The sequence below is a fragment of the Ovis aries genome, chromosome 7 (assembly GCF_016772045.2).
Source record: "Ovis aries strain OAR_USU_Benz2616 breed Rambouillet chromosome 7, ARS-UI_Ramb_v3.0, whole genome shotgun sequence".
In the NCBI taxonomy this organism is placed as follows: Eukaryota; Metazoa; Chordata; class Mammalia; order Artiodactyla; family Bovidae; genus Ovis; species Ovis aries.
This window is the reverse complement of record NC_056060.1, coordinates 9,827,099-9,842,489: the sequence shown is the minus strand read 5'-3', so window position 1 is coordinate 9,842,489 and position 15,391 is coordinate 9,827,099. Positions and strand designations below refer to the sequence as shown.

The 15,391-nt window shown below is 43.3% G+C and overlaps 1 long non-coding RNA gene across 1 annotated transcript in view; it reads left to right on the top strand.

Moving 5' to 3' along the window:
* Positions 1 to 14,929, top strand: part of LOC121819938 (uncharacterized) — a 28,202-nt gene extending 13,273 nt beyond the window's left edge. Inside the window, exons 2-3 of the long non-coding RNA XR_006060288.2 lie at positions 4,228 to 4,464; positions 8,686 to 14,929. This is a non-coding gene — a long non-coding RNA (uncharacterized LOC121819938). The remainder of the gene's footprint in view (positions 1 to 4,227; positions 4,465 to 8,685) is intronic.
* The last annotated feature ends 462 nt before the right edge of the window (positions 14,930 to 15,391 follow it).

Sequence of the window (15,391 nt, the reverse complement as noted above, 5' to 3'; positions counted from 1 at the left end):
AGAGAGCCAACAAAACACATTTCTCCAAAAATGTTGAGATCCTCAGCATCGTTGCTCTTTTATTTTAAGGAGATGTCTCCCCAAAGAGGCCCTTTTGAATGCTATCGTGTGGCTGGAGAAGTGCCTTTGTTCCCTGCCTTTTGCACTAAAAACCCACATAGGCTCATTTTACATTCATTAAGCTCCTGATATACGCACATCATCCCAAGTATGTCACTTGAAGTATGTCACTCTGATTCTCTCTGCTCCCTGAAAACCCTCCCCAGCTCCAGGGCAGAGCCGGTGCCACCCAGGCCCCATCTGCTTGGTGTCAAAAGCTCTTTCCCTCTCATGAAAACTTCACATGACCATAGGTTTGTGCTTTTTTCCTTCACTTTGGAAGAAGAGAAAAACATGCAGGGTAAGAACACTGTTGGGCTTCCCAAGTGGCTCAGTATTAAAAAAAAATCCACCTGCCAAGCAGGAGACGTGGGTTTGATCCCTGGGTCAGGAAGATCGCCTGGAGAAGGAAATGGCAACCCACTCCAGTATTCTTGCCTGGAAAATCCCCACGGACAAGAGGAGCCTGGTGGGCTATAGTCCATGGGGTTGCAAAGAGTTGGACACAACTAAAGAATAGGAGCAACAAAGGACACAGTTGTGTTGTCAGAGTGATTATTTGGCTTCTGGCTAACTCTTGATCTCATGGTGGGCAGAGAGAAGGCTTGGTAAAAATCAGCTGTGTTTCTCCTTTTTGTCAACTCAAGCTGGAAAAATGTAAACCAGCCAAGTCAGCAGAGCCTTTGCCCCCAAAGGAAGGCATTTATGGTATCGAAGAATATTTATTTGAGACATTTCAACCTGGATTTCCTGTGAATGAATTGGAAGCAAGTGAGTAGATAAGATCTGGATGGAACCAGACTCTCTCCATTCACACAGTTCATTAGAAACCAGTGCCCCTTTTTTGGAGGATGGGTCTGGGCCTTGGAAGAAACCCTGCACCAGAAACCCTTTGGGTGTGCCCTGGACTGAAATGCTGTTTCGCTGGTCTTCAGCCTTGGAGTGGGCATCAAGACTGGGTTAACACTTCAGAGTAGAGTCTGGCATAGCAAGGTTTTGTCCTCCAAAATTACGATGCTAATAATCCAAAGTAGACTGCGGTGGCAGCTCAGGCAGCCAGCCCTACCTTAACAACACAGAGACACAGAAACACATTTTATTTATAGTTTCTCTTGTGTTATATTTGATGGCCATTTCCTGTACAAAATAAAGACTGAGGCATACATCTTTTCATGCGTTTGTTAGCCATCAGTATGTCTTCTCTGGAGAAATGTCTATTTAGTTCTTTGGCCCCTTTTTTGATTGGGTCACTTATTTTTCTGGAATCGAGCTGCATGGGAACACATGTACACCTGTGGCGGATTCATGTCAATGTATGGCAAAACCAATACAGTATTGTAAAAAATAATAAATAAATAAAAATAAAGAGCAATAAAATAAACTACAAAAAAAATGAGGTACCATTTCATGCCAGTCAGAATGGCTGCTATCCAAAATGCTACAAGCAGTAAATGCTGGAGAAGGTGTGGAGAAAAGGGAACCAAACCCTCTTACACTGTTGGTGGGAATGCAAACTAGCACAGCCACTATGGAGAACAGTGCTAGGCATACACACTGAGGAAACCAGAATTGAAAGAGACATGTGTACCCCAATGTTCATCGCAGCACTGTTTATAACAGCCAGGACACGGAAGCAACCTAGATGTCCATCAGCAGACGAATGGATAAGAAAGCTGTGGTACATATACACAATGGAGTATTACTCAGCCATTAAAAAGAATACATTTGAATCAGTTCTAATGAGGTGGGTGAAACTGGAGCCTATTATACAGAGTGAAGTAAGTCAGAAAGAAAAACACCAATACAGCATACTAACACATATATATGGAATTTAGAAAGATGGTAACAATAACCCTGCAAAAGAGACACAGATGTATAGAACAGTCTTTTGGACTCTGTGGGAGAGGGTGAGGTGGGATGATTTGGGAGAATGGCATTAACGTGTACACCCATGGTGGATTCATGTTGATGTATGGCAAAACCAATACAATATTGTAAAGTAAAATAAATAAAAAGAATCAAATGGAAAAAAAAAAGACTGGGGCATAAACGTTTCTACTCATGATATGTGGTTCAAGACATGCTTAAAAGACTAAAGCTCATTTTGTTTGGACTCACACATCGATTACATTTCTAGCAGATGTAATATCCTGACTTTTCTCCATCTAAGTCAATCATACTTATGCATTTGGCACCTTCATGGAGGGCAGTGTTTCAGGTTGGCACGTGGAAGCCTTAGTTGGGCTCCTTGCTGTGGGGAAAGTTCATTAAGGAGACACAGAACTGTGTGATAAGTGCTGATGTCGGCAACTGACTTCAAAATGCATTTTTTAAAGCAGATGAATTGATAGGTAGACAGGATTTTTTAAAAAGTATTTGGTAACACATTTCTAGCAAAATGCTAATTGTGGAATCTACCTGATAGGTGTATGGGTGCTCACTGTACAATTTGCAACTTTTCTGTATGTTTGAAATTTTTTGTAATAAGACACTGGGGAGAAAAATCCATGTAGCTCTGGCCGCTGAAGAGAGCAAAGATGTTCTCTCAGCTCTCAGACTGGGAAGACCACAGGATATAATGATGTAGGTTTATTGAGTCCTCACTGCTCACTAAGCACTTTATGTGGACTATCTCATTTGCGCTCACAACCACCTATGAAGTACCATCCTCCTCACTTTATAGATGGGACAGCAAAAGCTCAGAAAGCATGAGATGCTTGTTTAGAGTCACATAGCTGGTAAGTATCAGGTTCAGGATTTGAACCCAGGTCTGCCTGCCTCCAGAACTCAAAGCTGTGATGAACGCACCACCCTTGAGCCCCAGATGTGAATGGCTGGTATGGTGCCTTGTGTTGGGAGGAAAGCATTTGATGCTTGGGGAAAGTGGGAGAAATGCCCCATGCTAGCCCTGCCTCCTCTTCTAATGGGTTTCAGATAGTTTTATTCTTTAATTGTCCTTTAATTAATAGACACCCAGACTGCCACCTGGGAATTTTATTCTGGCTTCATCTCTCTCACTTTTTTTTTTTTTTTCCTCACTTTAAGCAAGAAGTTGATTTAAACAACAAGTTGCTTGGCTTGAAAACTATATAGAATGCATTCCTTTTAGAGTAATTATCTCCAGTTGAGGACAGATTGTCCTACATATGACAGCTACAAACAAAAATGTTATCAAATTGCCTGTGGTTTTACAACAATAAGTGATAAAGTTCCACAACTGAACACACTGGGCAAGGACTTTTATTTCGTTTTTTGTTAAACAATGAAACAGCAAAAATAACTTACTGGAATATAAAGATAAGAGCTGAAGAAGCATGCTACTAATGCAAAAGGAGAATTTCCACAGAACTAGGAAGTCTTCCCCATCCCATCTCTGCTTGAAATTGATCAAAACCTACCATGGGCTATTCAATTTTTTAAAAATGCAGCGTGTTTATGCACATATGCCATTCCTAGATGTACAGTCAAAGAATAGGGAAAGGAAAATTAAATAGAGGAAATTGTTCTGCGGAAAGGATATGGTGGAAACAGATTGTGGTTTTCTAGTTGCGAACACACTCTTGGTCTGTAGGAACAAAGTTCTGGAGTCGAGTAGCAGGTTCCTTTTATTATTATTATTATTTTTTTTTTTTGGCTATGCTGGGTCTTGTTGCTGCTCGAGCTTTTCTCTAGTGCCCAGGCTTCTCATGACAGCGACTTCTCTCGCTGCGGAGCACGGGCACCGGGGCGCATGGGCTTTGGGAGTTGCGGCATACAGGCTCAGCAGCTGTGGCCCATGGGCTTGGAGGCTCCACCACACGTGGGATCCTCCTGAACAGGGGATTGAACCAGTGTCTCCTGCCTTGGCAGGTGGGTTCTTTACCACTGAGCCACAGAGAAGCCCAGAGTTTTCTTCTTAGTAGCCACCTCATTTGCATCTTCGCCCTCCATCTCCACCCGTGCAGGTGTGTCTGTTTCACTGACTGCTCATCAAATCAGAATCTGGTGTGTCTCCCCGAGAAAGCCTGGTGTTGACCACCAGCTTCCACTAGGTGGTATAAAAATGCCTCTTGACCTTAAACTGTGCCACAGAACCTGCCGCCTCCAGGTTAATGTCATCCTTGTGTTCAGTCTTCACTCTTTCCTTAGGCTTTTTATCCACCTTTGTGAGTGGCCGAGTCTCCTCGGCTGTCACTTCACGAGACGGGAGCAGAACCACGTTGAATGAGCACCATCTGCTTCTGTGCCCATGGCCCTCATGGAATTGCTTCCAGCTCTTTGTTGAAGAGATGAAATATGATGACACTCCCTGAATCGGATCCTTGCTGCAGTTTTCAGCTCTCTGGGCGTTCTCACTTCAAAGACCCTAAGCATCTCACGACTGAGGTATGAAGCCTTGCATGATGTCGAGGTAGGGGGTAGTGCCTGGCTGCCAGCCCTGGGTGCTGCTTCTCAGAGGGTCTGGGAATCCCTGCGCAGCCCTGGGGAGGCAGGAACACCAAGGCGAAGGAACTTAGGTCACACAAAATATGGTTGTCTTTCTCGGATTCCACTTGTTTGGGGAGTCTGTCCTCAATGTCCCCTTCCCTCTATCTTTTAAATGGAAGATATGAGGCTGCTTCCCAAAACCAGAGAAAAGGAATTCAAGACCATAGATGGCTTTCCCACTTGCACGCCAACAACTCTCTGAGCACCCCCACCACCCTGGAGTAGACAGCCAGAGAGAAGGTTTTAAAAACCAGCGCCAGGGAAAGCAGGGAAGGAATGTCTCGGGGCTGGGCCTCTGGGTCTTCCCTGAGCTTCTCCTCAGATAACCCCGAGGTCAGGCTGTCAAGGGAGCACTGCTGGGTTTTAATGCCCTCCAGGGACTCCGAGCCTAGGGTTCCAGCCAGCATTAGTGTTCTGATTTCTCAGGGAATGTATTTAGACTTCACTAGACTATTCAGTTTTAGGATGATGTGGGTAAGGCGTTGTGCACTTGGGGCTGAATACCAGCCTCTCTCATCCTGGCCTGAGATTCTCTGGCGGCATCTTCCCACCATTCTCCAAGGAAAGGTCAGGTCTAAGCCTGGCCCTTAGGCCCTTCGAAGTCGAAGCAATGGGGCATCAGACTGTAAAGGCTGTAAAAATGTTCAAAGGAATCTTAGACCATCTAACCCTCTCTGTCTTTTTTTAAACTGTAAAATATGCATGATGTAGAAGTTATCATTTGGCCATTTTGAAGTGTGCAATTCAGTCACACCAAATACATTCACAGTGTTCTTCAATCATCACCATTACTCATCTACAGAATTTGTTCAGCATCCCAAACTGGAACTCTGTACCCATTCAACAATACCCTCTTAAAAAAAGGAAATCAACCAAAGGAGCAGGGCTGACCAAATGTCATGCAGGTAGGACAAGGGTTTACAATATTGGGATCAAAAGCTCTGACACACCATCTGATTTCTTTCTTTTTGTTTTAAATTTGACTGCAGCAGGTCTTAGTTGCAGAATGTGGGATCTATTTTCCTGACCAGGGATCTAACCAGGCCTCCTGCATTGGGAGCAGAGTCTTAGCCACTGGACCACCAGGGATGTCCCCTGATTTCTTAAAACAGGATTTTATACACACACACATACACACACGCCTATATTCATCTAGCACTCAGTTCCTTGTTCAGGAAGCCACACTTCCGGAAGAATGCTGGCAAACAAGTATGTGTCCAAAAACAACAGACCGGATGATGGCAAGACACCTGGAAACCCCACCCCGTAGAGAGGAAAGGAGCTGGCAATGGGGGATTCAGGACAGTGATGGGTGTTGTCTTCAAAAGGGGGTTAACATGTGGTGTGGAAGAGGCTGGACTCACCTGGCTTCTGAGGGCAGGACCGGAGGAGCACACAGGGCAGCAGCTGGGCCATTTCTATGGAAACACCAAAGATCTCTCTAGTAATTCAGTCAGCTACGGCAGCAGGCAGCGGAGGCTGGGGGCCCCGGGTCACCTGCACCAACTCACTGGGGAGAGAATTTACGCAGCTGAGAAAGCATCCCTTCCAACTCAGACGTGTCATGCAGGAGTCGGATGATGGCATCTGAGCCCAGGGCCCGCGCTGGCACCCAGCCTAGCACCGTCCATGCTCTCCTGGGCCAGAGTCCTGAAACAAAGGCTTTGGAACCATTCTATAGAAGGTGTTCATAGTTTTAATTGATAACACAATCGGGCACAGCATAGAAGGTTTGGACTATGTACTCTTTGAACTATATGTAGCTTGTGACCTGTCATGAAATCAATATATTCAGCAATTTTTAAAAAATGAAATAGAATGAATAGAGTATATCAGAGTACAATACACAGGGTGGGATAAATATTAGGCATTTTTCTTTTTTTATTTGTTGTATTGAAGTATAATTGATTTACAATGCTGTGTTAGTTTCTGGTATACAGCAAAGTATTCAAAGCCTTCCGTTCAGCTTAGTTCAATTGCTCAGTCCTGTTGAACTCTTTGCGACCCCATGGATGGCAGCACTCCAGGTTTCCCTGTCCGTCACCAACTCCTGGACCTTACTCAAACTCATTTCCATCGCATCGGTGATGCCATCCAACCATCTCATCCTCTGTCGTCCCCTTCTCCTCCCGCCTTCAGTCTTTCCCAGCATCAGGGTCTTTTCCAATGAGTTGGTTCTTTGTATCAGGTGGCCAAAGTATTGGAGTTTCAGCTTCAGCATCAGTCCTTCAATGAATATTCAGGACTGATTTCCTTCAGGATTGACTGGTTGACTCTCAAAGCCTGCATATATATATACACATAGGTTTCCTCAATGACTCAGAGTGTAAAGAATCTGCCTGCAATGCAGGAGACACAAGTTTGATCCCTGCATCAGGAAGATCCCCTGGAGAAAGAAATGGCAACCCATTCCAGTATTCTTGCCTGAAAATTCCCAAGTACAGAGGATCCTGGTGGGTCCAAAGAGTCGCAAAGAGGTGAAAACAACTGAACACACAAACATATATATATATTCAGATTCTCTTCTATTGTAGATCATTACAAGATACTGAATATAATTCCCTGTGTAATACAGTAGAGCCTTGATGGATATCCATTCTACACATACTAGTTTGCATCTGCTGACTCCTGCCACCTTCCCCCCTTGGCAACCGCAAGTCTGCTCTTTATGTATGTAGGTCTGTTTTTCTCTTGTAGGTTAAGTTCATTTGTGTCACTTTTTAGATTCCACATATAAGTAATGTCATATGGTATCAGCATTTGTCTTTCTGATTTACTTCCCTTGGTATGATAATCTCTAAGTTCATCCATGTTGCTCCGAATGGCATCATTTCATACTTGTTTATGATTGAGGAGTATTCCATTGTATGTATGTATATATATGTATATACACATACATCACATCGTCTTTGTCCATCAGTAGTTTCCAAGAAATACTTTTGGTTATATTGTCTGTGAATGTGTGTGTATACAAGGTCAATGTAAAATCTATATTCTACCATACAGGTTTTGGCCACCTGATGCGAAGAACTGACTCATTGGGAAAGACCCTGATGCTGGGAAAGATTGAAGGCAGGAGGAGAAGGGGATGAGAGAGGATGAGATGGTTGGGTGGCATTACCGACTCAATGGACATGAGTTTGAGTAAGCTCCAGGAGTTGGTGATGGACAGGGAAGCCTGGCATACCGCAGGCCATGGGGTTGCAGAGAGTTGGACACAACTGAGCAACTGAACTGATCGACCATGGGTTTAATTTTCCCTAGTATAAAATTTTTAACTTAATGCAAAGCATAGAACAGATGTGCTAGAGTCTTAGAACTGGGTCACAAGTTGCTAGACAGGTCACACGCTAGATTAGAGAGGTAACAGTCTCCGCCAGGCAAGGCAGCTCTGACTGCTTGCTTTCTTGGCCCTGGACACAGTTACACTCATGTCTGTGGTCCTGCAGTTGGCCCCACAGGGTAACCAAGTGCTTGGCTGAGAGCAATCGAAAACCTCTGCACACCTGAGGAGCAGACAGAACAGCAGGTCTGACATTTTGTTAAAATCTTCCTTTCACACAAGGGACTAAAAATAAATTTTGATCCTCAGACAGTAATGAGAAGCAAACCCTGGAGACAGAAAACCAAGGGTTTTATGCAACCCTTCTTCCCCGTCTCCACAGAGATGCCCACACCTGTGTGCAATCGCTTTACTCTCTCTTCTCTTAAATCAGGGTCTTCTGTCTTCCTGGGACAGGACTGTGAGCACATATGCAGGGGGCTTTAATTAAAAGGGAACTGCCCAGAAAACAACAAAACTCTGTAAACCAATTATCCTTCAATAAAAATATAAATTAAAAAACGAGGGGAACTGCTAAGGACTCGAGAGGGTTTTGAATGGATAGGCATGTTATGGAGTGCAACATTTTGGACCACGATGCACAGGAGGATGTCTATGGTAAGACCAAGAGATATAATACACACACACACAATGTCTCCCAAACTAAAGGAAGCTGCTGCCAGATTTCCGCTGAATCCTTTCTGTAATGCAGACATGGTATAACAGATCTGTTTTTGTGTGTCCAACATCCCTTAACATATATGATTTCAGCATCCACCTTCCTCCACTTCCTACAGACAGTTGTTCCTGTCCTGCCGCCATTCCATGTGGTTGTCATGGGACTGCCTATCACAATGTCTTGCCCCATCTCTCTGGACTCGATGGCTGGTTCATGGAAAAGGCAACAGACCCAAGCTGGGCCAGTCAGGGGTTTTCCTTATATATTATAATAAAGCAGTAGGCAAGAACTCAGTTTTTCCCTATGGGAAAAGGAGAAGTTTTTTCCCATAGGGAGCTATAGGTTAGAGCTGCCTTTGGCCTCATTTTCCTCCAGCCGTGCAGAGGAAGACAGTGGACACAGTGATCTCTCAAGAACTCTGAGGACACTCTTGCTACTTTGGCCAGTTCTGCTGCCCAGCACCCAGCCTGCTTTACCTGCATGGACAGACAGATGGAGGAGCGGTGTGTGGTGGGGCAAGGGGTATTTGCTTGTTGCTTAGGCTAGTATGAGTTGCTTTCTGTAACTTACATCTGAAAGAGTTGCTTCAGCCTGCATATGATGACGCAGGTACAGGATTTAGAGTGACGACCTGTGTTTGAAGCTGAGAGCTGATTCTTCTTAACCGTGTTCAAGATATCTAACTTGTCCAGACCTCAGTCTCATCATCTGTACAGTATACAAGGTATTCATGAAGTTTAAATGAGCTAATTGTGTGAAAGTGCTTGTGTAATGAAAATGTCATCTGAATGTTAAAGTAATTACTAATCTAAGCGCCTTTCTCCAACAAACTAAAGGGGGGCTGGCAGTCTCCCTCATGACCCTCCCAGCCAATCCACTCTACCCGAAGGAACCACTGTTCTGACCCATGTCATTAGAGATTATCAGAAAACCTGTGTTTGAATACCAGTGCTGCTAATTAGTAACAGTATAACTAACTTCTTATCAGTATTATCATCAGTATTATCAACAGTATTATCATCAGTAAAATGGAGTTAATTTTAAAAGAAACACCTTTGGAGAGCAGTTGAAAAGTTTGCTAGGCTTTCTAATATAAGTTTTCCAACAAGGATCCTTATAATGTGGTCTGTTAAGGAATAAGTGGTTTATTTCTCTGCTATGAGACCATCGAGGGCAGGTGCTTGGGTTGGTGGGTGGCTTAGGCACCAGGTCTGATAGCGACTCGTGGATTTTAAGACCATTACAATCTGCATCAACTTAACCAACAGGAAAGGGGAGAAGAGCATGGAGGAGTTAGCTTCAGTTAAGTGTGGTTAACTGTTGCTCAGGGTCCATTAGTGGAGGCGTAGACATGTGAGCCCACCTGGCTCAAGGGAGGCTGGGAAATGTAGTCACAGGCTGGACAGCCATGTTCCAGCTACAACACTTGCCAGCCAAGAGGGGGAAAACGGATTTCAGAGGAGAGCTACTGCACAAGGAGTAAATAATTGCATTTAAGGTGTTTAGAATATTCCAGAACACAGGGTCATACCAAATATGAGCTGTTTAGCATTGTTAATTCTCATGCAGTAGAAAATTAAGAAAGTTTTTCCTCAAACTGCGCTACAAAATGGCTCTTTCTAGGAAAACTATTTCTCATCTCAAGATTATATTCCGCCAGGTTCTCTTGGCAGCTCTCGGCACATCACTCAACCCCTTCTCTCTAAGGGCCTCCATTTGTCTGCCCTGAAGAGCTTCTAAAATACTCCCTTGTGACAATCTTGAAAGAGCAGCTGTGGAGAAAGTCCAGCCTTGTCTGCTGGAAGGCCCCGTTTACTTATGGAATGAACTCAGACAAGCTGACAATTAATGATAAATGGATGTTAGACTTGTTACATTTCCCAGCCTAGTTTTAGCCAAATTATAAATTCATGCAAGCCAGTATGGAGATCCTGGGAACCTCTTTTGTTAACTTGGGCTCTGGCTACTCCTCTTCTGCTTGCAGACTTGTGGTGAAGAGGGGATGTGGTGGGCACCTGGCTATAAGAGGATGGCTGAGATTGATTGACAGTACGCTTTCTGATGTCGTAAATAATACAAGCCTCTGTCCCATTAGCCATGGAAATTTGCAGTAGGAAACTAATGAAGTCTTTAATTATCAAGTCCTAACTATTTAGTCTTCCAAGGAGACAGAGTTCCTAATAAATACTCTGGCAGAGGCCGTAAGCAGGGGGTGGGCTGTCTTGTGTAGCTGGATGTATGAGAGACCACCCACAAGGCTAGGAGGGCAGGCAGGCTGGAGTAGGGCTTGTTCATGACCTCAGCAGATGGGCTGCCAAGGAAACCAAACTCCCCCCAGCCCTTTACCCCACCCCCGGAACTGCCCAGACCCAGGGAGGAATTGGGTCTCGCTTGGGACAGCCCACCTGCACTTAGCTCATCCACAAACATTACCTGGTTCCTTAGCAACCTTGAGCATCTTTAGGAGTCATTCATTGGGCAGTTTCACCCATCAGCTGTGACTAGGACCTGACTTCTGCTTGTTACAGTTTCCAGCTGTGACCAAGCACAAGCATTGCTTGCAAAAGAAAAGAAAGGAGTGATTATCTCCCTTACTGGACTATAATGGAAGATGGGGGGAATCAGGAAGTGCTTCTTCCATCGAGCACTCTTATAAAAATGCCTGCAGGGTCGATATGTCTGGTTGGGGGATGGGGTGGGAGGAGGGACTGCCTGAAGCCACCACACGTACAGCGTCAAGTGGAGGCAATTCTCCTGATCATTTGGGCTAAAATTCTTTTACTGAAAGGTCCAGAAAGGTGCAGCTAGGTTACTTATCTTTATTTATTTCTAGGCTCACACTCCCACAAAATTACCTCAGTTTTCTGCTTCACTTCACTTGTCCAGCCAACCTACAGGGAAGTCAGTTAACTGCCTGGTTCCTTGTTCAGTCGCTAAGTCGTGTCTGACTCTTTGTGACCCTGAGGACTGCAGCATGCCAGGTTCATCTATCTCCCAGAGTTTGCTCAAATTCTTGTCCTTTGAGTTGGTGATGTCATCCAGCCATCTCATCTTCTGTCGACCCCTTCTTCTCCTGCCCTCAATCTTTCCCAGCACCAGGGTCTTTTCCAAAGTTCAAATCCCAAGTCTAAGAGCTGCTTCGAGAGGCAGCTACAGTGTTCAGGTCACCACAATGTCATCTTCCCTATCACGGAAGGGAGCAAGTGCCACCCAGGAGTAGGGGACCCCAAGAATGCGATATCGTCTGAGCACCAACAGCCAGATGGACACCACCTCAGATTTTCAAGGGAAGTACCAAAAGACAGAGGAAGCCCATACTAGAAGCTTCCAAAGCTGCTTCGGGTGGTATCCATAGAAACTGGAGAAAACAAAGGTAACAGTCAGCCCAACTTCAGGCTGTGGAGACAGTCCAGGGTGAGTCAGAGCTAATAAAAGTGCTCTGTAATGTCCCTGCACAAACTGTTGAGATGCTTGCAAGCCTCAGAGCATTTTCACTTTGGCCTGGAGCCCCAGAATCCATTCAGCTGGTGATTAATTGCAGGAAAGATCCTGGGAAATAGATCAGGAACTGAAAGTGGTTTGTATCAGTGTGATCATTAAAATTTGATCAAAAGCTGGACTTGGCTAGTTCCCTTTGGATGGCGTTTTCTGAAAGCAAGTTTGAAAAAGCCGTTCCCAGCCTTCCCACCATGAACTCTTCTTGAATTCCCAAGTCATATTTTGAGGCAACACTGTAGAGCAAAGCAGATGTGTGCGTCGGGAACTTTGTAGATGGCAATGTAGAAAGCAAAGAAATAAAAATAGTTTGAGTGTCAAAACAACCGGTAAAAATCAGAAGTCTTAGCAAAAATGCGTATGGTTGACTTATTTCTCTATATTAACAAGTAGTATAGAAGCAATGGTAAACTTATGGCCTTCCCAGATGGTTCAGTGGAAAAGAATTTGCATGCCAATATGGGAGATGTGGATTTGATCCCTGGGGGAAGATACCCTGAAGAAGGAAATGGCAACCCACTCCAGTATTCTTGCCTGGAAAATTCCATGGACAGGGGAACCTGGTGAGCTATATCCGTGGGGGTCTCAAAAGAGTCAGACAGGACTAAGTGACTAAACAGCAACAATGTTAACTTTGTTTCCTAGTTAGGTCTTTTAGAAGCTTGGACTTACAACATTTTCCCATAGTTACAGGGCCAAAGCTCCTTATGTTGTAGACAAGCTCCTTATATTGTAGACGTCATTACAGATGACAGTCACTCCAAAACCATCCCATCCATCCACCCTGAATCCACCCAATTTCACCTGATTGCACTGTTTTTGTTGCCCTTCTATCTATATCTGTGTCCTCTGATAGACTCCAACCAAGTTCATTTTGAGACAACTCTGGCTTTAGCTCAGCACTATGTCTTCAGTAGTGAAAGTGAAAGTCACTCAGTCATGTCAAACTCTTTGCAACACCATGGACTATAGTCCATGGAGTTCTCTAGGCCAGATTACTGGAGTGGGTAGCCTTTCCCTTCTCCAGGGGATCTTCCCAACCCAGGGATCAAACCCAGGTCTCCTGCATTGCAGGCAGATTCTTTACAAGTGAAGCCCAGGAATACTGGAGTGGGTAGCCTATCTCTTCTCCAGCAGATCTTCCTGACCCAGGAATCGAACCAGGGTCTCCTGCATTGTAGGCGGATTATTTACCAACTGAGCTATCAGGGAAGCCCATTCTATAAATACCTGTTTAAATAATGAAAAAAATGAATGGTCATTCAGTTTTTCAGCCCTTCCATAGGAATCTACACATTTAAACAGGAGAAAAATAAAACCCTAACTCCTGTTTTTATAGATATCTGTGTTCTCTTCTTCATGAATTTATCCCATGTTCTTCATAAAGCTATAGATTTCCACTGCTTCTGTTGGAAAATGCATTTTGGCTTCTAACCAGGATCTCAGGACACCCAAAACATGTTTATCCCACTCAAGGGTTCTTAATGAAGACAGTGGCTTTCTGCCTCCCCAACTGCTCTGGCAGACAGGATTCTTTCTTTCTTCTCTTTATATATGACCCCCTGCACTTAGTGCAAAAAAAAGGATGTCTCCTAGGGGGTCACAGAAGAAAGAAAGCCACCTACTCACATTCATAAGCACATGCTTGCATCCTGGGGAACATTCCTTAAGCGACAGATTCGTCTCCTAGGAACTGCTGCTTCCCTCCTTCCCTCTCCCCCTTTCCTTTCCTTTCCTTTCCTGTCTTTTCTCTTTTCTTCCTTCCCTCTTTCTTTTTCTTTTGTATGCCTTCAAATTGAAAATAAGGAAAATAAGACAGTTTTGAACTTTTCTCCTGTTCCAAAATCATTTAGAATGCTCAATTCCCAGTCTCTCCTACTCTGCACTCTGAGAGCCAAAAAGAAACAGGTATCACATCCACTTTGAGAGCACTGGTTTCTTTGCATTTTTTTTTTTTTTTCTTTCACACTGTTTCGTTTGTGTATTCCTGAGCTTTGCTCTTGCCATCTTGCAATATTGCAGAGACAGCTCTTTTCCATCTTGTGTTGCCATCAGGGAAGCTGCTGCCCTGGCAGTCTGGATTGTGGAGATGTGTAACTACTTAACTGTTAGGGGATGTTGGTGGCTAGCAGGAGGTTTGAAGATGGTAAAGGTAAGGGAAAGTCAGTTGGGGAGATAACAGGTAAAGACTGGTTTGCTTTGAAGGCAACACCTATTCATTTATATTATGTGAGAAATATTTAGCCAAAATAATATAAACAGTAAATATTAATTTAAACAAAGTATGCTATAACTATTTGGGAAGATGGGAGTAGAAAGAAAGGATATACTGGGAGTGGGGAGGGGAACATAAGAAGATTTTAGAATTGAATGTAGCTCCTCTATAATAGAAAGTCGATAGACAATGTCCAACATTTTAAAATCAAGAAATCTCCCCTCACTTTAATACATGACATTTTCATTCATTTCATGCAGTCCAAAATATTTGCTGATTTTTATTGTGACTTCTTCCTGGACACAGGGATTATTTAGAGGCATGTTTCTAAATTTCCACATATATGAAGGTTTTACAGTGTATTTTTGTTTCTGATTTCAGCTGCAATATTGTCAGAGAACATATGTTATATGACTTAAGTCCTTAAAAATTTGAGACTTGCTTTTTGACAGTATGTGATTGATCACCTTCTCCATACATGCTTGAAGGGAGGATGTACCCTGCAGTTGTTGAATACTCCATGTTGTTCATTAGATTATTTCTTAATCAAGTTGCCGCAGGCTTTTGTGTTCTTACTGATTTTTGTCTGCTTGTTCTATCAGTTACAAAGTATGCTTCTAAAACTTCCAGTAAAATAATATTTTTGACCATTCCTATTTAGTTCTGTCAGTTTTTGCTTTATATTTGGTCATATTCTTAAGGTGAATACAAATTTAGGGGTGTCCTATCTTTCTAACAAAATGTGCATTTTATCATTATTGTGTTCCCCTTATGGATATAGTTTACTATATCTGATATTAATAAAGCTATACCTACTTTCTTTTCATTGATATTTACATTATATTTCTTAATTCATCTTTTCCTTTCAACATTTCTGGATTTATATAGGTAATTCTTATAAACATAGTTTTTTAAAATAAGAGTTTAAGGATGTTTGACTATTGTCTCATTGCCTGATACACAGTTACTGCTATATTGGGGTTTGTTATTTTACTAAGTAATTTATTGTGGCTCTTATTTGGTCTACATTCTTTTTTCCCCCTCTTCTTTCTTTGTTTTTATTTTGAATTTTTCCCCAAGTTTTATTGAGAAATAATTGACATAAAGCACTGTG